Raw genomic sequence first — 27,752 nt, 5'->3', positions numbered from 1 at the left:
AGTAATAGATACGATCTCCATTGCTCAGGACAGGACTCCTGGACTTCTATTATCTCACAGTAACTTCCAAGATACAGCTAAAGAGAGAAAAAGCCCATGGTTACCTCAATTTCTTCCTGAAAGTGAGTACCTATCAACAGGACATGAACTGCATGTCACAACAACTTGAAGATATGTTAGGTCCTCATTGTTATGTGGTAGAAATGACCCCAGAATATGGCATTAGAAAAACCTGGTTTCTAATTCCAGCTCTGGCTCTTGTAAGGAAGAGCATCATTTCACTTCTCTGCAAAATTCAGACTAAGAGAAGGATCCATCCCTTGGTGCTAGAGTAAGGTTTAAATTGCAGAATATGTATACCTTCACATGGCCACGATTCTTAGATTCCTTTTCTTCTCTTTGCCCTGTTTCCTACCTCTATACCCACTCCCTCCACCCAACACACACGGCTCCTCTGTTAGTTAATATTAAGAATGTATTTAACATTAATATACAGGTTCTTGGCATCCAGCTCTCTGCAATCCTCTTTGCCTGGAGTTAAGAAATCTCCCCCAAATACTTGCTCAGGGCCAAGTATTCCAGTTAGCTTCAGGGTAAAATTATATTTTGGAATATTTAAAAGAAAGAAGTTTCACTGGGTGATCTATATTGGAGGTGAAAATGGGACACACACACACACACACACACACACACACACACACACACTTTTCTCCATTCTTTTGCTCAGACAGGACCACAGCAAATAGGCAGCAATCAGAAAATTGCCCCAATAAAGGCCATCTCCTCCCAAAGAGCAGGACTGCATTTTTGAGACGCCTTCTCAGGTTGTTTGCAGCAGCCTTGAGGGTCGGCTCTGCTGCCTCGCCTACGTCAAAACCCCAAGTGTTTAACCACAAGACACACAATTCTGGGACATAGTGGCGGCGGACCTCCACCCCCACAGAGAGGCAGGCCACGGGTATGTCTAATCTGGTATGTGGCCTCCCTCAAAGGCCAGCAAGGCAACTCTGGCCCAGTGCACCACACCTGGCCAAATTGAGGGACTAACACACAGTGAGTAGAGTGCCAGAGTGGGTGGGAAATGGGGTGGAATTCTTTTCCGACCATCTCCTGCCAGACAATCTGTGATTGAAGAACAAGGTCCCCAGTCTGCAAAGGCCATTCCTGCTAGTAGCCACCACCACTTTTGTTATTTCTGGAGCCCGGGTACTTGCACAGTCATGATCACATACAAACTTCCATTATATCCCCATTTTCAGTAGCTAAAAATCCTTTGAAAAATAATGCTCAGGGCCAAGTATTCCAGTTAGCTTCAGGGTAAAATTATATTTTGGAATGCTTAAAAGAAAGACGCTTCCCTGAGTGATCTATATTGGAAGTGAAGATGGGGGACACACACACACATACATACACACATACACACACACTTCTATCCATTGAGAAATAGTTTGAGACTGTTTACAATGTTCAAGATGTGTGACTTTGGACTGGCACGTACATGTGTGTGCAACTGAACAAAGACTCTGGGCCATCAGAAGAAGCATAACACATTTCATCATTCAGTGGTTTTGTCTTTTAAAGGAAAATATCTTAAAAATGGTACAATGATGATGTTAAGAATCTGTTCTTAATTACCACTCAGTAACTTGACAATCTGTTTTATCCCATTCATTTCTTTCAGAGAGTTCTTAGCAACTCGTCTCTCTAGCTATGTGTATACAGTCAGATATAAACACTCACAGATATAAAGAAGAGAAAACTCACCCTGGTTGGAAGGAGCACAGGACATTTGTACATTTAATTTGCATACACATTCTTCTGTATACCGAATATTCATAAGCACAGATTTTACAAACTGGGAGGTTTCATAAGCACCCAATAGGTTTGTCTGACTATTGCATGTCTGTGGTTTGGGACCCCAGTGTAGAGACCTTTCTTACTTTCTTTAAAAAAGAAGTAAAGGAACCCTCCACTAATGCCTTCGCTCATTCAGTCCTGCTAGGTGCCAGGTACTTTGAAATGCCTTAGAGATGCAAGATGAATAAGATAGGGATCCTATCCTCAAGGAATTCATAGTCTAGTGAAAGGACTACACCATTAAGCTCTACCACGATCAGGTTTTTTTAAAACAATAAAAACACATGAAACTTTCAGAATTCCCATGGTTAGGAGTAGGTGAAGGGCAATAACATGTCGCCTCCCTTAGGCGAGTTTTCTGGGTGAAGAAGAAGATACCCTTCCTTTCCACTGATAACTTTCAGGCTAGTATTTCCAAAATATCTCCTGCAGAATGCCAATCCTTTGAAACGGTTTTCAAGAAAGATAGGGCAGGGTTCCTCAGGGTCAAATAACTTTGATAAAATCTATGTTCTGCATACCCTACTTGTAACTTCACAGTTCATATTAACATGTTGAAGAAAGCTGAAAATTCCTGCAACAAAAGAGATCTGCCTACCTTTGCTTAACACAGTATTTATTGCCAAAGTTATTTTTTCATAGGTCCCATTTTTCACTAATATCTATGAACATCCCATAGCTTTAAGAAACAGTGTTTAGTCTGAAAGGGACCAGAAGAAGTCTCTAAAAATAAACACAAGTGTAATAGAACGCCAAATTGGAATTTTTAATGGGGCATCAAGATACAATAGATAAGAAATTCTAAAATAATGTTTCAGAGTAAGAAGCAGATTTTCAAAAGAAAATATTTGGGGGGAACCAGTTTTATGCCTCCAAAAATATCTTCCTACAAGGAGTTTATAAAAAGAATTGGAAGTGTGGGGATTGAGAAAGAATGTTATGAGGAGGATTTCTTTGAGAGAACTGTACTGAATTTTTTCCCTATTCCTGCAGTGAGGAGAGTTTCAGGGGGATGACTCAAAGACCTCACTAAGTGCTCCCTAAAGTTGGAAATTATGGACAATGTTGGACTGCAGCCTGGAAATCTAGAAGACAAGAGACACAGATGGTGAATTGATTTGGTGGTGAATTAAAAAAGAGTAGTTGCTTTGTTGGGAAGGCTGGTACTCCTTGAGCTTGCCAGGACAAGGATTAATGCACATTTCCTGAGGACCATATGTGGGCCACATGAAGAGAAAGTGAGCCAGGAGCTGTTTTCAAGATCTTTTCCAAAAGGACTACCTGAAAAAATTATGAGACATGATGTTGAGAGTTAGTGTGAAGTGGACCATTGAAAAACCCACCCAAGTAAGAAAGAAGCAGATGAAGGAAGAGAATACACAGCCAGTGTTATAAAAGCTTCAGTTAGAAAGGCCCAACTGAATAGGCTCTCAAGAACCCACCAAAGAGCTCACAGGAGAAAAAGTCTAATAAAGCCATTTTATAACTGTACCAGTCAAGTAACTACTTTCCTGTGGAAGGAAGAACTTTTAGCTATAACTCAGGTAAGGAGATCAACAAAGCTTATCTCCCCAGAGCAACTATTAATCTAGATATATTTGACAAAAACAACCATTTCAGCACTCTGGAAATCAATCAAATGCATATAACAATCTGAGGAGTATTTATACTTTAAAAACTGCTAAACCTTGGGTAAGAATAATGGAACATTTTGGTGTTCTACCTTGTGACTAAGTCAAATTATTGGCTGACCACTATACTAGGCAGACAGAAGGATGACCCTTAGAAAGTCAATCTTATAAATAAAAGTTTGAATATTAAAAACAAAACTGTGTGGTGGCTCACGCCTGTAATCCCTGCACTTTGGGAGGCCGAGGCAGGCAGATCACGAGGTCAAGACATCGAGACCATCCTGGCCAACATGGTGAAACTTCGACTCTACTAAAAATACAAAACTCAGCTGGGTGTGGTGGCACACGCCTGTAGTCCCAGCTACTTGGGAGGCTGAGGCAGGAGAATTGCTTGAACCTAGGAGGCAGAGGTTGCAGTGAGCCAAGATCGTTCCACTGCACTCCAGTCTGGCACCCTGTGACAAAGCAAGACTCTGTCTCAAAAAAAAAAAAAAAAAAGAAAAAAGAAACTGAGTTGAGACATCATTGTTCACATGCTACAGATTTCACTGATTCTGCCAAGGTAAGTTAGAAAACAAGCAAATGGAACAGCAACTTTCATGGGGAGAAATATTAGAATCCAAAGTTGTTGTAACAGATTATCTAAAATGTCTAGTTTTCAACAAAAAAATCCAAGTCATACAAATAGTAAAGTGTGATTCATAGGAAAAAAAATTATATCAATAGAAACTATCTTGAGTGTCCTCAAATGCTGGGTTTAGAAAACAAAGACTAAATAGCAGTTACTATAAACATGTTTAAAGAACTAAAGAAAGCAATGCTTAAAGAATGGAAGGGAAGAGCAGCAATAATCAACATGTAGTGATTCTAAATTAGGACACAGAAATTATTTTAAAAGGAACTAATAAAAATTATGGAGTTGAAAAATAGAGCTAAAATAAAATTTACTAAAGGGACCTGGTAGAAAATTCAAGATGGCAGAAGACAAAATCATTGAACTTGAGGATGGATTAATAGAATTACCAATCTAAAGAACAAGGAAGAAAAAATCGAAGAAAAGTAGATGGACCATCACAGACCAGAACTGTAGAGCAATATAAATTGTGCCAATATATATGTAATGGGAGTCCCAAGAGAGATCATATAGAGATAGTAAAAACATTTGAAGACATAGTGGCATAAAATTTCCAAAGTTTGATGCAAATCTTTAATCTGATTCAAGAAGCCCAACAAACTCCAAATGAGATAAACAAAAAAATTCACACCTAGACATATCAAAAACTCTTGAAAGACAAAGAGAAAATATTGAAAGAAGCAAAAGAAAAATAATTCATTATACACAGGAAGCATCAGTATGATTAATGGCTGACTTTTCATCTGAAACAATGGTGTCCAGAAGGCAGAGAAATGAGATTCAAAGTGCTGAAAGGAAAATATTGTTAACCAATAATTCTATATCCAGCAAAACTGTTCTTCAAAAATTTAGGCAAAATACATCAAAACATAGATAAAAAATAAACATAAAACAAAATGTTACCCCTTAAAAATTTATTTAATACAGAAAGCACGCAGCCAAGGAGGAATAGGAGATATGGGAAAAAATAGTAAAATGGCAAATGTAAATACAACCATAAAAATAAGTACATTAAATATAAATGGTCTAAAAATATGAAAAGGCAGAGCAGAGATTTTCATATTATATTTAAAAAGCAAGAATCAATTATATGCCACCTGCAAGAAACACATCTTAGGTTCAAAGTTACAAGTAAGTTGAAAGCAAAAGAATAGAAAAAGATGTATAATACAAACATATCCATAAAGAACTGAAGTGAATATAATTATCAAATAAACTTCAAAACTTAAAAAGTTTTAGAGATGAAGGATGTTTCACAATTAAAAAAAAAAGGTCAATACATCAGGAAGATGTAACAAATAAGAGAATCCCCAAAATTCATTAAGTAAAAACAGACAGAATTGAAAGGAGAAATAGATAATTCAACAATAGAGTTTGAAGATTTCAATATTGACTCTCAATAATTGATCAAGTTACTAGACAATAAATCATGAAGGATTTAGAAGACTTGAACAATTCTATCACCAACTTGGCACCACTAACATTTTGTGTATGTGTGTGTGTGTGCCTGTACACACTGCTTTGACTGTATCCCTCCAAAATTCAGATGTTACCAAAGTGATAGTATTAACAGACAAGACATTTAAGAGGTGATTAGGCCATAAGGGATCCTCCCTCATAAAGAGGATTAAGATCCTTATAAAGGGGACTTTATGAAACATTTGGCTAGCTTGCCCTTCACCTTCTGCCATGTGAAGGCATTTCTCCCTTTCAGTTCTCAGACAATCAAAACTGCTGGTATCTTGATCTTGGACTTCCCAACCCTTCAAAACTTTGAGAAAATAAATTTCTCTTAATTATGGATTACCTGATCTCAGGAGTGGTCGAATACTGCATAATGACATTTCAGTCAGCAATGGACTGCATATACAACAGAAGTCATATAAAATTATAATACTATATTTTTGCTGTACCTTTTCAATGTTTAGACATAAAATAATTATTATATTACAATTGCCTACAGTATTCAGCACAGTAACATACTATATAGGTTTGTAGCCTAGGAGCAATAGGGTATACCACATAGCATAGGTGTATAGTAGGCTATACCACTTAGCTTCATATAATATACTCTTGGTTGTTGGCATAATGAAAATCACCTGATGATGCATTTCTAAGAACATATCCTTGTCATTAAGTGATGTGTGACTGTATTCTGTTATAGCAGCACAAATGGATTGATGGGGGTGTGTGTGTGGGGGGTGTGTGTGTGTGTGTGTCTGTGTGTGTGTGCGTGTGTGTGTGTATGTTGTGTTTGTTTTGTGGCCTAGTAAATGGTATTTCCTGAAGAATGTTTCAGATGTGCTTGAAAATCATATGTATTCTGTAGCCATGGATGACTATTTTAGTATTATGAAATATCTTCTTTGTCTCTAATACTATTTCTAGTCTAGCACATCTGGAACATTCTTCAAGAGAAAATCCATATACTATATCATAAAACAAGTCTCAATAAATTTTAAAGGATTTAAATCATAAACTGGCCACAAAGGAATTAAATTATAAAACAATGACAAAAAGAAATTTGGGAAATCTTCAATTATTTGGAAACTTAACAATAACAATACACTTTTAATATTCATGGATTAAAACACTCAATATTGTTACAATGCCATTTCTCCCCAGATTGATCTATAGATTCCGTGTACAACCTATAAAAATCTTACCAGGCTTTTTGGTTGTTTTTGTGTTTTGGCAAAGAAAGAATTAGCGAGGACTCAAGATGGCGCTGTGAGAACAACCCAGGATTGGACCTCGCGTTGAATCCGCAAACGGTGAGTCTGAGCTGCATTTACAGACTGATCTTTGTTGCCCACAGAACGGGGAAACTCCCAAGTATAAAAAGACACGGGACGCCAGGCAGTAGGTCTGCCTGATGAAGCCGGCAGCCGGGGCGGCGGCGGCCAGCCCTACCCAGCAGTCCCCACAGGGCGCGCGTGTCCGGGTGCCCTGTTGAACCGGCAACCTGAGACTTGAGAGGGCTGGACTTGAGACTGAACGAGACTTAGACAGTAGCCCAGCCCAGGAGATTGCAGGGACAGATCGTTTGGGATACCCAGTGGGACTAACAAAACCGCGATTTCAAACTATCCCGAGCAGACGGTCCGAGACGCTCTGTGGGGGAGGGGCGTCCACCACTACCGAGGCAACCCGCCCCAACTGAGATACACGCCCACTGCTGACGCAGCCAGCCGTTGCCGAGGCAACCCGCCCCAACTGAGATACACGCCCACTGCTGACGCAGCCTGCCGTTGCTGAGGCAACACGCTACAACAAAGAGACTCCGCCACAGGGCGTGGTGGAGACCACAGCAGAGCCTGCAGGAACAGGGCGAATCACACAATAGCAGGGCGGAGCCTCGGCAGCCAAACAGTGGCTAGTCTGCCTTCTAGCTGGGCAGGACACCTCATCGAACATCCAAAAATAAAGCCCAAACCCCTCAACACAGAGCATTTGAGAAAAAAAAAAAAGGGTTTTTTAATGAACTCTGTTGCAGCAGAATAAAACATAGCAGCCTAACAGCCCTGAATGAACAACAGAGCGCACAGCTCAGAAATTAAGCCCGTATAAAGTACAAACTGTCTCCTCAAGCAGCTCCCTGACCCCTCTATATCCAAAAGACTGACATTAGGCAGGCATCATCCTGGGACAAAGATAGCAGAAAAAGAAACTGGTAGCATCCCTCGCTGTGCCACAGCTGCTAGAGGTGCACCCCAGAGAAGCAGGGTCTGGAGCGGACCTCAGCAGTCGTACAGCAAAGGGGCTAGACTGGTAGAAGGAAAACCAAGCAACAGAAATACTTCATCATCAACACTCCGGGTGTCCACTCAGAGACCCAAACGAAAAGTCAGCAACTACGCAAACAACCAGCGGACAAATCCACAAAGATGGGAAGAAACCAGCGCAAAAAGGAGGAAAACACCCGAAACCAGAACACCTCGCCTCCTAGAAAGGACCAAAACTCCTCACCAGCAAGGGAACAAAGCTGGACGGAGAATGACTGTGACAAAATGACAGAATTAGACTTCAGAAGATGGATAATGAGAAACTTTTGTGAACTAAAAGATCATGTATTAAATCAATGCAAAGAAACTAAGAACCTTGAAAAAAGATTTGAAAAAAGATTCGAGGAAATGATAACAAGAATGGATAACTTAGAGAGGAATATGAATGAATTAAAGGAGCTGAAAAACACAATACGAGAACTTTGCGAAACAAACACAAGCTTCAATAGCCGAATGGACCAAGCAGAAGAAAGAATATCTGAAGTTGAAGACCAACTCAATGAAATAAAACGAGAAACCAAGATCAGAGAAAAAAGCGCAAAAAGGAATGAACAAAGTCTCCAAGAAATGTGGGACTATGTGAAAAGACCTAACCTACGTTTGATAGGTGTACCAGAAGGGGACGAAGAGAATGAATCCAAGCTGGAAAATACTCTTCAGGACATCATCCAGGAAAATTTCCCCCACCTAGGAAGACAGGCCAACACTCAATTGCAGGAAATACAGAGAACACCACAAAGATATTCCGCAAGAAGAGCAACCCCAAGGCACATAATCGTCAGATTCAACAGGGTTGAAATAAAGGAGAGAATACTAAGGGCAGCCAGAGAGAAAGGTCGGGTCACCCACAAAGGAAAGCCCATCAGACTCACAGCAGATCTCTCGGCAGAAACACTACAAGCCAGAAGAGAGTGGGGGCCAACATTCAACATTCTTAAAGAAAAGAACTTTCAACCCAGAATTTCATATCCAGCCAAACAGAGCTTCAGAAGTGAAGGAAAAATAAAATCCTTTGCGAACAAGCAAGTACTCAGAGATTTTGTCACCACCAGGCCTGCTTTACAAGAGCTCCTGAAAGAGGCACTACACATAGAAAGGATCAACCAGTACCAGCCATTCCAAAATCATACTGAATGCTAAAGAGCTTCAACATAATGAAGAATCTACAACAACTAACAGGCAAAACAGCCACTTAGCATCAAAATGGCAGTATCAAATTCACACATAACAATATTAACCCTAAATGTAAATGGACTAAATGCACCAATAAAAAGACACAGACTGGCAAATTGGATAAAAATCCAAAACCCATCGGTGTGCTGTATCCAGGAAACCCATCTCACATGCAAGGATACACAAACACTCAAAATAAAGGGATGGAGGAAGATATACCAAGCTAATGGAAAGCAAAAAAAAGCAGGAGTTGCAATTCTCATCTCTGATAAAATAGACTTTAAAGCAACAAAGATCAAAAGAGACAAAGAAGGCCATTACATAATGGTAAAAGGATCGATACAACAAGAAGAGCTAACGATCCTAAACATATATGGACCCAACGCAGGAGCACCCAGATACATAAGGCAAGTTCTTAATGACTTACAAAAGGACTTAGACTCCCACTCAATAATAGTGGGAGACTTTAACACTCCACTGTCAATACCAGACAGATCAACCAGACAGAAAATCAACAAGGATATCCAGGGCTTGAACTCAGACCTGGAGCAAGCAAACCTGATAGACATTTACAGAACTCTCCACCCCAAATCCACAGAATACACATTCTTCTCAGCACCACATCACACCTACTCTAAAATTGACCACATAATTGGAAGTAAAGCACTGCTAAACAAATGCAAAACAACTGAAATCATAACAAACAGCCTCTCAGACCATAGTGCAATCAAGCTAGAACTCAGAATTCAGAAACCGACCCAGAACCGCACAGCTTCATGGCAACTGAACAACTGGCTCTTGAATGTTGACTGGGTAAACAACGAAATGAAGGCAGAAATAAAGAAGTTCTTCGAAACCAATGAGAACGAAGACACAACGTGCCAGAACCTCTGGGACACATTTAAAGCAGTATCTAGAGGAAAGTATATAGCAATAAGTGCCCATATGAGGAGAATGGAGAGATCCAAAATTGACACCCTATCGTCAAAATTGAAAGAGCTAGAGGAGCGAGATCAACAAAACTCAAAACCCAGCAGAAGTCAAGAAATAACTAAGATCAGAGCTGAGCTGAAGGAGATTGAGACACGAAAAACCCTTCAAAAAATCAATAAATCCAAGAGCTGGTTTTTTGAAAAGATCAACAAAATAGACAGACCACTAGCCAGATTGATTAAAAAGAAAAGAGAGAACAACCAAATAGATGCAATAAAAAATGATAAAGGGGAAATCACCACAGATTCCACAGAAATTCAAACCATCATCAGAGAATATTACAAACAACTCTATGCGCATAAACTAGTAAACCTGGAAGAAATGGATAAATTCCTGGACTCCTGTGTCCTCCCAAGCCTAAACCAGGAGGAAGCTGAAACTATGAATAGACCAATAACAAGGTCTGAAGTTGAGGCAGCAATTAAGAGCCTACCACACAAAAAAAGCCCAGGTCCAGACGGGTTCACAGCCGAATTCTACCAGACACACAAGGAGGAGCTGGTACCATTCCTTCTAAAACTATTTCAAACAATCCAGAAAGAGGAAATCCTTCCCAAATCATTTTATGAGACCAACATCATCCTGATACCAAAACTCGGCAGAGACCCAACGAGAAAAGAAAACTTCAGGCCAATATCCATGATGAACATAGATGCAAAAATCTTCAATAAAATATTGGCAAGCCGATTGCAACAGCAAATCAAAAAACTTATTCATCATGATCAAGTAGGATTCATCCCAGGGATGCAAGGCTGGTTCAACATACGCAAGTCTATCAACGTAATTCACCACATAAACAGAACCAAAAACAAAAACCACATGATTATCTCAATTGACGCAGAGAAGGCATTTGACAAAATTCAACAGCCCTTTATGCTAGAAACCCTCAATAAACTTGGTATCGATGGAACGTATCTCAAAGTAATAAAAGCTATTTATGACAAACCAACAGCCAATATCATACTGAATGGGCAAAAACTGGAAGCATTCCCTTTAAAATCTGGCACTAGGCAAGGATGCCCTCTCTCACCACTCCTATTCAATATAGTACTGGAAGTTCTAGCCAGAGCAATCAGGCAAGAAAAAGAAATAAAGGGTATTCAAATAGGAAAGGTGGAAGCCAAATTGTCTCTATTTGCAGACGACATGATAGTATACCTAGAAGACCCCATTGCCTCAGCCCAAAAACTCCTGAAACTGATAAGCAACTTCAGCAAAGTCTCAGGATATAAAATCAATGTGCAAAAATCACAAGCATTCGTCTACACCAATAACAGACTTAAAGAAAGCCAAATCAAGAGCAAACTGCCATTCGCAATTGCTACAAAAACAATAAAATACCTTGGAATACAACTCACAAGGAACATAAGGGACCTCTTCAAGGAGAACTACAAACCACTGCTCAACGAAATCAGAGAGGACACAAACAGTTGGAGAAACATTCCATGTTCATGGTTAGGGAGAATTAACATCGTGAAAATGGCTATACTGCCCAAAGTAATTTACAGAATCAACACTATCCCCATCAAGCTACCATTGACTTTCTTCACAGAACTGGAAAAAACCACCATGAACTTCATATGGAACCAAAAGAGAGCCCGCATAGCCAAGTCAATTCTAAGCAAAAAGAACACAGCGGGGGGCATCACACTACCGGATTTCAAACTATACTACAAGGCTACAGTAATCAAAACAGCATGGTACTGGTACCAAAACAGAGATATAGACCAATGGAACAAAACAGAGGCACCGGAGGCAACACAACATACATACAACTATACAATCTTTTATAAACCTGACAAAAACAAGCAATGGGGAAAGGATTCCATGTTTAACAAATGGTGTTGGGAAAACTGGCTAGCCATGTGCAGAAAGCAGAAACTGGACCCCTTCCTGACACCTTACATTAAAATTAACTCCAGATGGATTAAAGACTTAAACATAAGACCTGGCACCATAAAAACCCTAGAAGGAAATCTAGGCAAAACCATCCAGGACATAGGAGTAGGCAAGGACTTCATGAACAAAACACCAAAAGCATTGGCAACAAAAGCCAAAATAGACAAATGGGACCTAATGAAACTCCACAGCTTCTGCACGGCAAAAGAAACAGTCACTAGACTGGATTGGCAACCAACAGAATGGGAAAAAATTTTTGCAGTCTACCCATCTGACAAAGGGCTGATATCCAGAATTTACAAAGAACTCAAACAGATTTACAGAAAAAAAACAAACAAGTCCATTCAAAAGTGGGCAAAGGATATGAACAGATAATTTACGAAAGAAGACATATATGAGGCCAACAATCATATGAAAAAATGCTCATCGTCACTGGTCATCAGAGAGATGCAAATCAAAACCACATTGAGATACCATCTCACGCCAGTTAGAATGGCGATCATTAAAAAATCTGGAGACAACAGATGCTGGAGAGGATGTGGAGAAAAAGGAACACTTTTACACTGTTGGTGGGAGTGTAAATTAGTTCAACCATTGTGGAAGACAGTGTGGCGATTCCTCAAGGCCTTAGAAATAGAAATTCCATTTGACCCAGCAATCCCATTACTGGGTATATATCCAAAAGACTATAAATCGTTCTACTATAAGGACACATGTACACGAATGTTCATTGCAGCACTGTTTACAATAGCAAAGACCTGGAATCAACCCAAATGCCCATTGATAATAGACTGGATTGGAAAAATGTGGCACATATACACCATGGAATATTATGCAGCAATCAGAAATGATGAGTTTGTGTCGTTTGTAGGGACATGGATGAATCTGGAAAACATCATCCTCAGCAAACTGACACAAGAACAGAAAATGAAACACCGCATATTCTCACTCATAGGTGGGTGATGAAAAATGAGAACACATGGACACAGAAAGGGGAGTACTAAACAGTGGGGTCTATTGGGGGGGAAAGGGGAGGGCCAGTGGGAGGGGGAGGTGGGGAGGGATAGCCTGGGGAGAAATGCCAAATGTGGGTGAAGGGGAGAAGTAAAGCAAAGCACACTGCAATGCGTGTACCTACGCAAATGTCTTGCATGCTCTGCTCATGTACCCCAAAACCTATAATCCAATAAAAAATTAAAAAAAAAAAAAAAGAAAAAATGGGGGAAAAAAAAAGAAATATTCAGTACCTAGAGAAGAAAGTTTCTAATAAAAAGGATACAAAAGTTAACTTAGAAAAAAAAAAAAGAAAAGAAAGAATTAACAATCTTATCAAAAATTTATATTGAAATGCAAATGATGTAGAATAAGCAAAATGAATATAAAAATAAGGGACAAACTTGGAAGATTGACACTATGTGATTTCATTACTTACTATAACGCCACAATAATCAAAACAGTGTGGTGTTTGGCATATAAGAAGGGCCATATAGAATCTACACACAATCTATATTATAAATCACTGAAACAGAGTTAAAAGTTTAGAAATAAAACTTTACATTTCTATACAACTGATTTTTGACAGTTCCATTGGGAAATGATAGTTTTTCAACAAAAGGTGCTGAGACTATTGGAAATCCACATTAAAAATAAATAAACTCAGTTAGATGATAAATAGTCTTAAATGAAAGAAATAAAACTATGAAACTTCTTAGGATATAAACAGGAGAAAAATCTTTGTGACCTTGGTCTTAGCAAAGAATTCTTAGATATGATCCCAAAAGCACAATTCATTAAAGAAAGTTAATACACTAGACTTCATCAAAGTTTAAAATTTTTGCATTTCATGAGACACTGTGAAAATGAAAAAACAATAAAAATAAAAAGGCAAGCCATATAGGGATAAAATGTTTTCAAATCATTTGTCACATAAAAGATTTGTATCCGGAAAATATGAGGAACTCTTACAACTCAATAAGAAGAAGACAAACAACCCAATTAAAGGTTCAAACAGACATTTCACCAGAAAAGTTACACAAATGGCTAGTAAGTATATGAAGAGACCGTCAACATCATTATCATGGAAATGCAAATTAAAACTACAATGAGATACCTCTACACACTCATTGGAATGACTGCAATAAAAAGACAGATAATAGTAAGCGTTGGTAGGATATGGAGAAACTGGAACCTTCATACATTACTAATGAAAATGTAAAAACAGTTCTAACATTTCTTAAAATCTTAACTACCAACTTATCATTTAACCCATAAATTCCTCTTCTAGAAACAAACCCAAGAGAAATAATAGAGATATCCACTCAAAGACATGTATGTGAATGTGCCTTAGAGCATTGCTCATAATAGCCAAAAACTAATAATCTAAGTGTTCATCAGCTGGTGAAGGAACAAATAAGATGTGGTACATCCATATAATAGAACACTATTTAGCAATAAAAAGCACATTTCTGGCTAATTTTGTAGAGACAGGGTTTTGCCATGTTGCCCAGGCTGGTATCTTGAACTCAGGTGATTCACGCACCTTGGCCTCCCAAAGTGCTGGGATTATAGCCACTGCACCCAGCTGGACATTGTCTATTGATGTTTGGTGAGCAGTATTCAGTTCCCAGAACAGAAAGATGAAAAGTCTGCCAAGCAGTAGACTTGTAAAGTGGGAAAGACGAGGGATTCTGGAGTCAGACTGCAAGAATACCTGGACTGAAATGTAAGTACGATGCTTTCTAAGATGTGTGAAGTTGGGCAAGTCATTTATAACTTAACCTCTCCAAGAGGGGATAATAAGATTTATCTACTAATTATAACCACTAATGGGTGTAATAGTTATCTAAAAGTTATACTGACCTTATAAGATTGTTATAAAGATCAAATGAGTCAGCCAAGCACAGTAGCTCACACCTGTAATCCTAGCACTTTGGGAGTCCGAGAAGGGTGAATCACTTGAGGTTAGGAGTTTGAAACTAGTTTGGCCAGCATGGTGAAACCTTGTCTCCACTAAAAATAAAAAAATTAGCCAGGAATGGTGGTGGGCATCTGTAATCCCAGCTACTTGGGAGGCAGGAGCATCACTTGAACCCATGAGGCCGAGGTTGCAGTGAGGCGAGATTGTGCCACTGCATTCCAGCCTGGGCAACAGAGCAAGACTTCATCTCAAAAAAAAAAAAAAAAAAAAAACAGTTTGAATGAGTTACATGTGTAAGGACAGGGCCAAGCTACAAAGTGGGGACTCAACAAATCATTCACTTTTCTTACAGATGACCAGAATACAGATGTCACCAGATTTGGATAGGAAGAGACTGTGCATGAGGCTCATGAGAGGACTGTAGATTAAATATGAAGGTTGGACTCTATATGCCTCTGACTTGAGGTATGGGTGAAGAGGAACGAACCTAGGATGTGTTTAAGTGACCAGTCTGCCATTTCAATCTGTGAGACCTAGGGCAAGTCATGCACAATCGCTGGACCTGTTATCTCAGATGTAAAACAATAGGGCTGATCTCCCGATTTCCTGGGCCTCTCCCATCTCTGGCAGTCTAAAATTGTATGTATGTTGACTCCGAACGGCCATTCAGTGTGCGTTTCTCCCTCCCTGCAGCCACGAGAGCCAACCCCTAATCCCAGCAGAGAGAGCGTCAGCCAAGTCCCTGCAGTTTTTTGCACCAGAAGTAGGTCCAGCAAAGAACTGAAAGGGGCTTTTAGTATTTATTAAAGTTCTGGCAATGGCTCCCACACATACAACTAAACTATTTTAAGCCCTGGCCTTTTGAAGAGTGAGTGGATTTTAAGACAAACTGACTAATGAGGTATATGTTAGCATTGCCACAAAAGCAAAACAGTCAGATTTCCCAACACAATGCCAAGTTTGGGCTTGGAATTTGGAGGATTAGATGGGAAGCGCGGTGGTCATTCCATTTCTCACGCCCTACAGACTTGGCTTTCTAGCCAACCAGCATCTCACCAAGTCTAGTAAGGGGAGCCTCTGGAGGGTCCCCATTGGGGATGTAGGGGTGGGGACAGTAATAGTCCTTCGTTTTATTCTCCAGGTCCTAAGTTAAGAGCAAAGACACCACAGACACTTAAACAATTAGGGAATAATTTAAAACAAATGTGTACTGGAGTCCACATAGTGCAAAGAAGAATTGGTTTAATATGCAGTGAAGCAAGAGTCTCCCTAATGCCGCTTCTTTCACTGGGGAAAAGAGATTCCTTCCTGCACTGAACACACCCAGGATTTGGATAAATTCTCCCTGCTCCCACCTACCACCAAACACACACAGGTGCCTTATTATTTTATTTGCTATCCCAAAGCAGCCTCTAGCCCAGTGGAACTGCCTTTGAACACAAATTCCCTGGTGTGCCAGCTAAGTAAGTTTTGGCTGCATATAGCAAAAGATCCATGGGTAGGGATTCCAAGGCTATGGCATACAGGGAGTGAGAATGTACCAGGAGTAGCCAGGGATGAAGCCACCCTGTTGGACCTTCCAGGGCCATGACTCTGACCTCAGGTAAGCAAGGAGGAGCACATCTACCCTAACCTCCCTGTTGGCTTCCTTATTTGGCAGGTATCATTTTTCATTCATCCAACCTACAAAATATTTCCCTAGCCCTGAGCAGTCATTGTGTGCCAAGCACTGTGCTAGGGCATTGTGTGACAAGGCAAGTAAGGCCATACTCTCGTGAAGCCCACAGTCTAGTGGGGAAGGTAGAAAAGAAATAAACAAATGAATTAAAATTATAGTTAAGTGGTATGTAGGACACAGCCAGACTACTGTGATAGAGAATAGCAGGGGTGACCTACTTTACACAGGGTGTTAAGGACACAGCTAGAATTCCACAGGCAAGGGAGGGGAAAAGCAAACATGGAGAACATGGAGAAGGTCTCAGGCCAGCCAGGATTCTCAAGCAGCAGATAGAAACACTGGCAGACCTCCTGAGCATGGCTATGGCCAACCCAGTGGCCACCAGCCACACTATGCAGGGACCAGATGGACTGAAGTGAATGCACGTGGCACCTGTGCCAGGCAGGCCCCGCACAGTTCTGCTAAACCTGTGCAGCAGAGATGAGGAGGCCTATTTAATGCAACTGAGGCTCACTCAGGAGAGCTATAGTGACTGGTGTCTGCTTCAGATCAAACAGCAAGACAGAAGCAAAGCTGAGATTTTAAGTCAGGTCCTTGTAAACCAAGTGCAGGCCCTTTGTACACACAGCAGCTCAGCTGAGAAGGGAAAGCTGACCTATTTTTGGAGCATCCATTTGAGTTAGGGAGTACAGGACACCCGCCTAGCCTGAAAAACTCAGTGCCTACAGAGAAACAACAGCCCTACAGGGGCCACAACGGCCCCAAAAGGATCACATTACACTCCCCAGACCTAATTGCTTTACAGACTAAACAGCACAATTTACAGTCCGCTGTGGGATAATGACGTCTCCCCCTCCAGTTCTGCTCTGTTCCGAGGGATTCCAGCATTTTCCTCAGAGACATTAGACAGAGGCCTGCATGACTGAGGATCTCTGTACTCAAAGGCAACCATTGTGAAAGACCCCGAGGAGGGGCCTGTCTGGAGGAAGAGGAGCTAAGCGCTGTTGCAGGCTTGAGCTCAACTGAGGGGCCACCCCAGGTAAATCTCGCCAGAGCTCATCTGGAAAGGACATGATGACATGGAGGTCAACCAGAAAGCTGACAAATTAACTGCCTCATGTTCATTCAGGTCTTTAAATAATCAAATAACTCAAACCAAGGTAGACAGTCTTAATCCCCAGAAATAGCTGGCTTTATAAATCACCCACGGAAAACTATTTCTTTACTTCCCTCAAGTCTCCCTTTTTAGTAGAAAGTAGTTATTTCTGAAAGATTAAAAGTAAGCCTTTCCAAACAAGTCGGATTGTCTTTCTGCAGTCATCACTTTAAAAAATAACACCTGAACTTCATAAAGGGTTCTTCCCTTTTTCTGTAGAGTAGCATCTTCATTCACTTCCAGGCCATGCTCATTCATTATCACCAGAAGGCCACATGTTCTGAGTGCCATGACCTGATGTGTAGGAATGTCAATGTAAGCATTCTTACTGTTCTTATTGAAAGGTGTCCCCCAGTGTGTGTGTGAAAGAATCAACAAAGGCACTGCCAGTGGGCTTCCCAGTTATCTTTATTCCCTACATTTTTTTTCGATTTCCCTTTGAAGCTAACAAAAAGTAGATACATGCTGGAAAAATTAGGGTGTAAACCAAAAAAAATGAGTTGAAATACCATATTTATCTACTCAAGGAGTTTTCATCAATTGTTCAGTGGTCTGCGTTCCGTTCAGGTTGGACATGCAACTATCATTGGCCTTATAGTGAGGTCAGATCATAGCCACTTAGAGGGCCAGAACTCTGTCCACTTTATTCTTAGCCTTAAGTGTCCCTGGGACATCTTCCCACTTTGCTGCTGAAGTAGTCAGTCCATGGCAGAAATAATTCTGCCAGTTGGGTTCTATGAAACGTCTCAGGCAATACATATATCTATAGCAAGAGCCAACATCAGACAGTAATGTAACTAGCAGGCAGACTCAGGAGGGTGACGTGCTTGGGTTTGAATCTGTTTGCCATGCCTTAGTAGCTATGTAGTTAGGTTTCCAAGTGACCTAACCTCTCTGCAAAATGGGAATGAAAGAAATGATGACAACGTAATTCATGTGCACCACAGAGCATGGTACACAAAACACTAACTACATTGTTATAGTAATTATTATCATCATTATCCTCAATGTAAACAAGCCTGGAATGAATATCACTAAAGTATGCTCTTTAATAAAAACGGATTTCTTCATCCAACAAAATCACATATCCCTAAATCATTGATATATTATTTTCTGCCTTTTCATCTGACAAATCCAGAAAATAAATAAACTCATACATATAAATGAAACACCTCTGTAAACATGACAGTGGGAGGGAATGATGGTGTGAATAATCCTACCTGGCAGATAATCAGGATTTGAATGTTCAGCATGTACAATACCTGCTGTGTAGACAGGCCTGGACATTCCTTGCTGGTCCCTACAGTAGGATAAAGGGTGTGGCTCCAAAGGGCAGGGCAGTGTGAATAGGAGCTGGGCTCCTGTTGGTCCTGCTTCTACCCCAGCAAGGGCACTTCTAGGACAGAACACCAGCCCTCCAGATCCTAACTGAGAGAGTGGGAGGATGAGATGTTCAGGTCAGAGTCCAAGGGGTCAGTTTCAAACCCAAGAGCCAGAGCTTGGGCACCGAGAAAAGCCAAGTCAGAGACAAGAATCTGGGCAGGGGAACTGGACCATGGCTGTGATCTGACCTCAATATAAGGCTGAGATAATGTCAAGGCTCCCAGATGGTCCCCTGGGTGCCTTTCCACCCTTCCCCTGCACACCTGCTACCTGTGTGGGTGTGATTTCAGTTGCTTTCCCCTGTACCTCCTCTGTGGAGGCTTGTCTTCTGGCTACTGGAGCCACTTTGACCTCTCACACAAGAGCTGGGATGTCTGCTTCTGACCCTCTCCTCACCTGCAAAAGCCCTTAACCCATGACTGTGGGGTGGGGAACACAGACATCTGGATCATTGGCCTTGAGTTGCAATTTCTGAGGCAGGGCCTGTACTGAGTCCTTCCCCATTAGATCTGCATCTGAGCTGGCTCCTTGCTTCTCTTCCTTTACTTCCCTGCCCAGCTTCTCCCTCTCTTATGGGTATCCCCAGGAGTAATTTCTTTTTTTTTTCCCCCTTCTTTTGAGATGGAGTATTACTCTGTTGCTCAGGCTAGAGTCTGGTGGCTCTAGAGTGAGGTGCAGTGATCTTGGCTCACTGCAACCTCAATCTCCTGGGTTCAAGAGATTCTCCCCCCTCAGCCTCCCAAGTACTGGGATTACAGGCACATACCACCACGCCTGGCTAATTTTTATATTTTTAGTAGGGATGGGGTTTCACCATGTTGTCCAGGCTGGTCTCAAACTCCTGGCCTCAAGTGATCTGCCTGGCTCGGCCTCCCAAAATGCTGGGATTACAGGTGAGAGCTACCATGCCTGGTCCATAATTTCTTAATAAATGACTCCTACGTAAGTCCTTAGGTCTGCTCCTGGAGAACTCTACCTAAGACTTGGGTCAAGGCCCGAGCCTAGAGCCTGTGAAGCTTCTGAACCCACCCCCAAAATTCTTTTCCCTTTAGCAAGATACAGAATCCACATTTCCCTTTCTACATGTCTTTTGGAATTTGATCACTTTTAAATAAACCAAGTCTCTTTCTTGCATTTGCCCCATTCTGACCCTTGGCTTTTATTCTTCCTCAAAACTGCAGCACACAACAGTGGCACATGAGGTCCTGAGGCTGAGTGCATCATCTCCCAAGTGGTCAGACAAACCTCCTGATTCTGATTCCATGCCAGTTGGTGGAGCTGCTGCAGATGAGACAGTGGGTCCCAGTCTCACCAGCAGTACCCCTGTACACACTTTCTGTGATGGGTAGTTCAGTTTTGGCTGTTGTTCTATATCCATACATTAGTCTGATCCAATGATAAGTAAGAGTCCTTTTGGCACTGGGACTCCTGATTGGCCCACAACTTGCTCTGTAACTCTAATTTCCTCAGCAAGATGCCTTGGTGTATATCCAGGACCTACACTGAGCCAGAAGGTCTGCTTTATCCCTTGGAGGATAAAGCCCCGTTTAGTTCTCCACCAATCCTCCTTGCTGATGAGACCTTTGGAGAAGACAAGTAAGGAGGCCAGAAAAGTCCTCATTCTTGTGTTCTCTCTAGTCTCTCATCTGTGTGTAGAGGGTAAACTGGAAACCCAAGCTTGGGAGAGATGAAAGAATTCAGCTTCATCAGGATGAAGCAAGTGTTGTATCTCTTGGAAACCTAAGTGAGCAGTGTCACAAAGAGAACCAGCCTCAAGTGAAAGATTTCTCAGCAAGGCAAATTTACTTCTGCAGAAGGGTGTCACTTACACTGGCTGCTGTAAGAGCACATCAGACAAGGGAACGAAGGGATTTTTAATCCCTAATGCAGTCAGTCCCTGCTTCTGTGTCCTGTCTCCATTGGCTGGAGCTGGATCACACAATCTAAGCTGACCCAATTGGCTACTGTTTAAAATTAAATATGGTTAATTAGGTGGGAAGAGAGAGGCTGTCTGTTACAGTATAAGGCATGTTTGGGCATGTCAGGGCATGGCAAAGGCAGGGAGTGGGAGGGTAGTTTCAGTAGGAAGAACGGTTATAGAGCAAGTGGTGAAGTGGATTAGGCACAGATTAAGACTGGTAGGAGAAGTTGTTTGCTAAGTGGGTAACTAGGAGCAGGAAGGTACAAGGAAGTTGACCTTAAGAACAAAGAACAGGGAAGTTAAGCTGAACCTTTGAAGAGAAATTTACTGTCTAACAGCAGTGAGTAACTGGGTAGGATACACACTGGGAGAAAAGGGGAAACTTACCAGGGGCTCTGGCAGCCATGGCCAATGCCATAAAGAAGTCCCAGCAGGTCCTAAGTAGCCATAAATAGCCAATCAACACTTATGAGCACTGCTGAATAGCATTATGAGGTTCTGAGTTGATATAATTTTAGCCATAAGCAAAGAAACCTATTCTTTAGTCAAAATGTGCATTCTTATTATAGAAGAGGTAGGGTTCTGGTTGGTTGGTTGGTTGGTTGGTTGGTTCGTTGGTTTTGTTTCAGCTTTCTTGAAATACTGAAAACAGCTCATTACTTTTGATGGACCCTTACAACCTGGAAACCTTAGGCAAAAGGCAGGGGTTTCAAGGGTTGTTGCCATCCATGATGATGTCTCTTGTGGGGGGGGGGGCTTGAGGTAGGTCAAAATAGAGCTGGCTGCACTGATTTTCCCTAAGACCTTCCCCCCTCCACCCCCCACCTGGTCCGCAATTCCAACCACTGACAGACCCCTGCTAAAATATGGGCTATTGTGAGGGTGGTGAGAAAGCCCAAAGGTAGCCTTTGGAGATCAGGGCCAGTCTACTCCTCTCTTGCTTTCCAATGGTTCTGATAGGCAAAGGGTGGACTGCACGAGAGTCAGAAACAAGTGTGTTCTCCTGTGACCCTGGTCTCACAGAGGGGGACCAGGCCATTCCCCAACTCCCTAGCTGCATATTTGCTTTGGTGTTTCTCTCTGCAAAAAGGAGACAAATAAACATCAGCAAACCTACCCTGTGGACTGGCTAAGAGGCTCATTCCAAAACATCACAGGGAAGCAATAGTTAGGTGTCCTCTCTCATGTGTCCCAGCATCCATACGTGGCGCTTCCGTAGACAGCAGAATGTGTCCGGAATCTCCAGACAGTAGATTCGGCTGGGCAGTTTGGAGTTGGGATATTTGGCTGCAACACAAATGGCTTCCCTCCATTGTACACTACTTGTTTCTTTTTATCTTGCTCCTAACTTTTTATGGGAATCTGCATGTAAGGCCAATGTTGTGATGCCAGCAAGCACACAGTGTATCCATGGGGAAATCATTATTCTTGTGTGTTTGAAGTGCTTGTTTGAGCCATCTTTAAATTATTTCTTTGGAAATAGGTCTGGCTTAAATGTGTTTATCCCTTTGCCTTTGTTAGTCCTTATTTGCATCCACTGGGCATTAGTAACAGATGAGCACAGTTGCATTAAGGTACTTAGCTCTTTGAGGCAGAATAGTTGCTTTCACATTTCTAGCCTAGATAAGATCAGCAAGAATCAGGGAAGGATGCTGTGGCTAGAAACCCAAGGAAAGTGATGTTGGGTTTGACTGAAGATAGGCAAATCACTATGGAGAAGCTTGAGGGTGTGTCGTCATTTACATAACTTAATGTATGCGTGTGTATAGACATGTATTCATTGTTAATATTAAGATATGTTAATACACACACCTTTTTTCTTTCTGGAATACAGGAGTTATTGCGGGAGTCCCAAATCGGAAGTGAGGAAATGAGGGGATAATAAATAAGATGTTCAAAAACCTAAAATAAAAGCAGTATGGAAGTTCCAAGTTGGGCCTTTTCCAGCCGCTGTCTGGGCCTGAATAAGTCACTTTGCTTCTCTGAATAGTGGAAAATGTGGACCAGAACCAAGAGCTCCCCCATCCCAGCGAATTGGATTTTCCATGGTTCTAAAATACAGAGAAGTTAATGGTGAAAAGAATTCCCAGATTGGCCAGGCAGATCAGCGCTCCTGGAATTAGAAGGTGTGTTTTGAGTGGGAAATGGAGAGGCAGGTGATATAACTTTATAGTTCATACTATGGGTGCTGGAGCTTGACAGCAGGAGTTCAAATCCAGGCTCTGCTGCTTTCTAGCTATGCAGTTTTTAGCCAGTTTTTAACTTCTCTATGACTTTATTTCCTCATCTGTCATCTGTAAATTGGGACTGATGGTGATAGTGACCTCAGAGGGCTTAAAGGAGGAATAAATGAGTTAATGTGCATAATGCATCTATAATTGTACCTGCTCACATAGTAAGTACTCAGTGGATACTTTGTGTGTGTGTGTGAGAGACAGAGTCTCACTCTGGTGCCCAGGCTGGAGTATAGTTGTGCAATCCCAGCTCACTGCAACCTCCACTTCCTGGATTCAAGCGATTCTTGTGCCTCAGCCTCCCAAGTAGCTGGTGCTACATGCGTGCACCACCACACCCAGCCAATTTTTGTATTTTTAGTAGAGACAGGGCTTCACCATGTTGGCCAGATTGGTCTTGAACCCCCAACTTCAAGTGATCCTCCCACCTTGGCCTCCCAAAGTGTTGTGACCACAGGCATGAGCCACCACACCTGGCCACAGTGGATACTTTTTAATGTAAGAATATATCCATACTTACATTTATGTGTGTATGAATACATATATTGCTCTGGTGTAGTCTGAAAGTCTATCAGTGGGTGTACCGAAGAGTGCCAGATACCTCACAATAGCCTTTCTCCTTTAGGGAAAAAATCCTTGCCCACAGGGGTAGGATTCAAAGCTCAGCAAGCTGGTTCCAGAGCCTAGACTGCAGGGGTGTGAGGAGAGTTGATAGGCTACAAGGTTAGGAAAGCTTGTTGGGGTCAAAGTATGAAGGACGAGTCTTGTCTGTGTCCTGTAGATACCAAAGAAGCCTTGGGAGCTTTAGAACAGAGGCATGGCTCAATCCAGAACATTTAGGGAGGTCCAGGGAAGGATGGAGGATGGATCCTGGTGGCCAGAGGCTGTGGCAGGGAAGTTGTTTTCATCCTCCAAGTGAGTGATGAGGGAGACAGTGACAGTGAGGATGCAGATGAGGGTGTGATCTCAGCACTAGGGAATTCAGAGTCTGAATTCTCTAACCTAGGAGAATTGCCAGTGGTCATGCCAATGAGCAAGGTAGGGAGTGAACCAGGGGAGGCATTTCCCAACAGGAGTACATGATAAGCTCAGTTTGGGATATTCAATGAGACATGCTCAGCAGTCATTAAAAAGGAAGTTTGTTGCTCGGAAGAGCAATCCAGGCTGAACATAGAAATTGAGAGTGGAGAGAGACATCTTCATTAAGGTGGAGGCCAAAGCCCTGGGAAACCTCACAGAACAGAAGAGAGCATGGCGGGAAGCCAGCTTGCAAGGGCTTCTGCTCATCTTCCAGTACATCCAAGGCATCAGACGCTAACACTGGGAACTCTATTAACTCCCAGATTTTCACAGTATCCTGGTACCCTTTGTGGCTTTCTCTGAACCAAGCATGGGTATTGCCATCTAACACCATCTGCCATCTAGCGCCTTGGCTGCCTTACAAAGCCCTCCTAGTCCCTGGACTAGGATACTATTACCAACCACGGACCACACTGCCCATCCCTCCCTATGATCTCCGTCCATGGTGGGCAGCCTCCTTATGTTCAGTTCTCATTCCCAGATGAGCCAGAGACTCTTTCAGAAGAGACCAGAATGGGGAAGACTCTGCCTTGATCTTCCAACCACAGGAGAGGCCCCCTCATGCTGCACACAGATTCAGCCAGCTGTGCCAAATGGTATCTGAGGTGCAGGCAGTCAGGAGAGGAGGTCTCTTCAATGCTCCTGGTCTTCTGTGTTCCGGTCAACTGAGTCTCGACAAGGACATTACTCAGCAAAAAAGTTTAATACAGCAATTGCTGTTACATTTTTACATCCCACTCAGTTCCCCTCATTTCTAATTTCTGGGTTTTTAAAAAAATCTATCTTTTAATTCAAGAGTGGTGGGGAATTGGGGGTGGAGGGAGTGCATGCATAGGGAGGATTGTTAAGAGCACTGACTTTAAATTTTTTAGGTGAGAGAGGTCAGGAAAGGTTAAAACGTAGCAGTTCTAAAACAGGAGGTGGATTTTCTCAGGCTGCTGCATCATCTGTACTGACAGGCTGTGCTCTCCTGCTTCCCAGAAAGGCCAGCGAGCAGCATCCTCACAACAGTAAGAGCATAGCAAAAGAGAATGCTTCAAAGTATCACAAGAACTATTTAGGTTAGACATAAGAAAGAACTTCTTGACAGTGAGAATCATTAGGAGAAAATACTAGAAACTATTTATTTGAGGTCGTTTCAATGTAGTTTCATTGGAAGGCAAAAGAACGAATAAGGCAAAAATTTCTTTCCAGACCTAGTAAAGCATACCTGAGAAGAAAGTTAAATGTCCCTAAATTCTGGGGGAAAATTAGTTAGTGTAACAGCATGGTGAAATGGCTGATGCCTGCGTGGGTTTTGGAGTCCAACACACATAATGTCACATCCAACTTCAGCACTTGTTAACCTGCTGGCCTTGCCTAAGTGGAAATAACCCCATCAAGCCTTAATTTTTTTCATCCTCATCTGTAAACTAGGGTTAATAGGGATCAAAGTGAACTTACCAGATTATTTTCCATGCTAGAGAAAAAATACGTAAAGCAATCCACATGTAGTAGGCACTCAGTTTTTTAAGGCATAGACTGGGTTTTCCATTTATTTCTGCTTTTCTCTGTGCATCATAAAGCCCCAAAGCACTTAGCTCTGGTTTCTATTACAGTTGAAAATGCATTCAGATCTGCCTGGGAGTGAGCACAGATTCTCAGGGTGAAAAACAAACTCCATTGTCTGCTTGTTTATAATTAGTGACATATAAGCCATTACATCGAGGACTGGCTGTGACTGGTGAGGGAAACAAAGCTGTGGCTCTTTTCCAAAGTTGCTGTGAAGTGTCTAGTTTGTGCTCTGGTTTAGGCTGCAGAGTCTTTGTGACACCAACATCCATGGCTTACTGTCATGGAAGCATGGTCGAGATCCCAGTGAAAATGCCCAAATGACCCATGGGGAGCATAGTGAGGGAGAATTTCACATCAAAGTAAACTTCATGTTTTCATTATGTCTCCAGTGTTTACCATATTGCTTCTCTTACACACAACTTCCATTCCCTCTCTTGGCCCAGAAGCAGATTTTTTAAACTCACTATCCTGGAAGCCTCTCAAAAGCCAAGGTAATGATGTTGCCGTCGTGTTTGTGAACTTGAGGGAACAAGAATGGCAGGACAGCATCTTCTGATAAAGTGTTGTATTTGGCAAACAAAAGGACCTATCACCTTCGGGTCTTTCCAGAGCAGCATGGATCCATTGGTCCCATCTCATCTGCACCATCACTGGAACTCTGTGTAAGATGGCTGGCAAAATGGGCATCCTTTGTGATCATGAACAGGTGGGGTATGCCGTCTTCATGGACCAAGACCTTTAAGTTACACACTCACTAGGCAGCAGTGTGCCTAGCTAACCAAGCTTGGTACATATGCCTCTGAGTGACTGAGTTTTGGGGACCATTTCGAATACTAAGTGTTATGTCCTTGTAATTTTTGTTCTTGTCCTGTTCTAGAAGGATCTCAGAAATCTTGAAGATGGGAGTCATCAAATTCTTCTCTTATATCACAGACTCCACCCCTCAAAAAAATCTGCAGTTGGTATCAAAATCTCCACCCCAATCAGTTAAAAATGAAATGGGATGAAGAATGGATCTGAAGGGGCAAATGAAAGCTATCTATCACAGTCACTGAACAGAAATATATTCTACCACCACCTGTCTGGTGCTTGGTAATCTTTCTACTTAATGAATGAAATAAACCCAGTGAGGTTTGTTTTGTTACACAGCTCACTTCATTGGTCTTGAGAAATGAATCAGAAAGAACTTTGTCTAGCCTCAGATAATTAGCATCACCACCATGGAGTTTTCTTAGGTTTTGATGAACTTCTTTTTTTTTTATTATTGTATTAGATTCTGGTGTACATGGGCAGATTATGCAGGATTGTTGCATAGGTATACACATGGCAATGTGGTTTGCTACCTCCATCTCCCCATCACCTACCTCAGGCATTTCTCCCCATATTATCCCTCTCCAATTTCCCCACTGCCCCCATCCCTCCCTTGGCCCCCCCAACAGACTCCAGTGATGCTCCCTTCCCTATTCAATATCCGCCTATGAGTGAGAACATGCAGTGTTTGATTTTCTGTTCTTGTGTCAGTTTGCTGAGAACGATGGTTTCCAGATTCATCCATGCCTCTACAAAGGACATGAGCTCATCATTTTTTTATGGCTGTATAGTATTCCATGGGGTATATATGCCACATTTTCCTTGTCCAGTCTATCGTTGATAGGCATTTGGGTTCATTCCAGGTCTTTGCTATTGTAAACTGTGCCGCTATGAACATACGTGTGCATGTGTCTTTATAATAGAACAATTTATAATCCTTTGGGCATATATCCAGTAATGGGATTGCTGGGTCAAATGAAATTTCTGTTTCTAAGTCCTTGAGGAAGTACCACACTGTCTTCCACAGTAGTAGAACTAGTTTACACT

General features: G+C 41.8%; 1 protein-coding gene across 5 annotated transcripts in view; it reads right to left on the bottom strand.

The window, feature by feature from the left end:
• The window catches only part of DAAM2 (dishevelled associated activator of morphogenesis 2), a 151,283-nt gene extending 125,330 nt beyond the window's left edge, over window positions 1-25,953 (bottom strand). For all 5 annotated transcript variants that reach the window (XM_078369095.1, XM_054253950.2, XM_035295554.3 and 2 more), the window contains exon 1: window positions 25,785-25,953. The gene's annotated coding sequence lies outside the window, so the exon portion shown is untranslated. The remainder of the gene's footprint in view (window positions 1-25,784) is intronic.
• Between the last annotated feature and the right edge of the window lie 1,799 nt (window positions 25,954-27,752).

The sequence above is a fragment of the Callithrix jacchus genome, chromosome 4, assembly GCF_049354715.1.
Source record: "Callithrix jacchus isolate 240 chromosome 4, calJac240_pri, whole genome shotgun sequence".
Taxonomy (NCBI): domain Eukaryota; kingdom Metazoa; phylum Chordata; class Mammalia; order Primates; family Cebidae; genus Callithrix; species Callithrix jacchus.
Note: the sequence above shows the minus strand (reverse complement) of the source record. Positions and strands in the feature narration are given on the sequence as shown.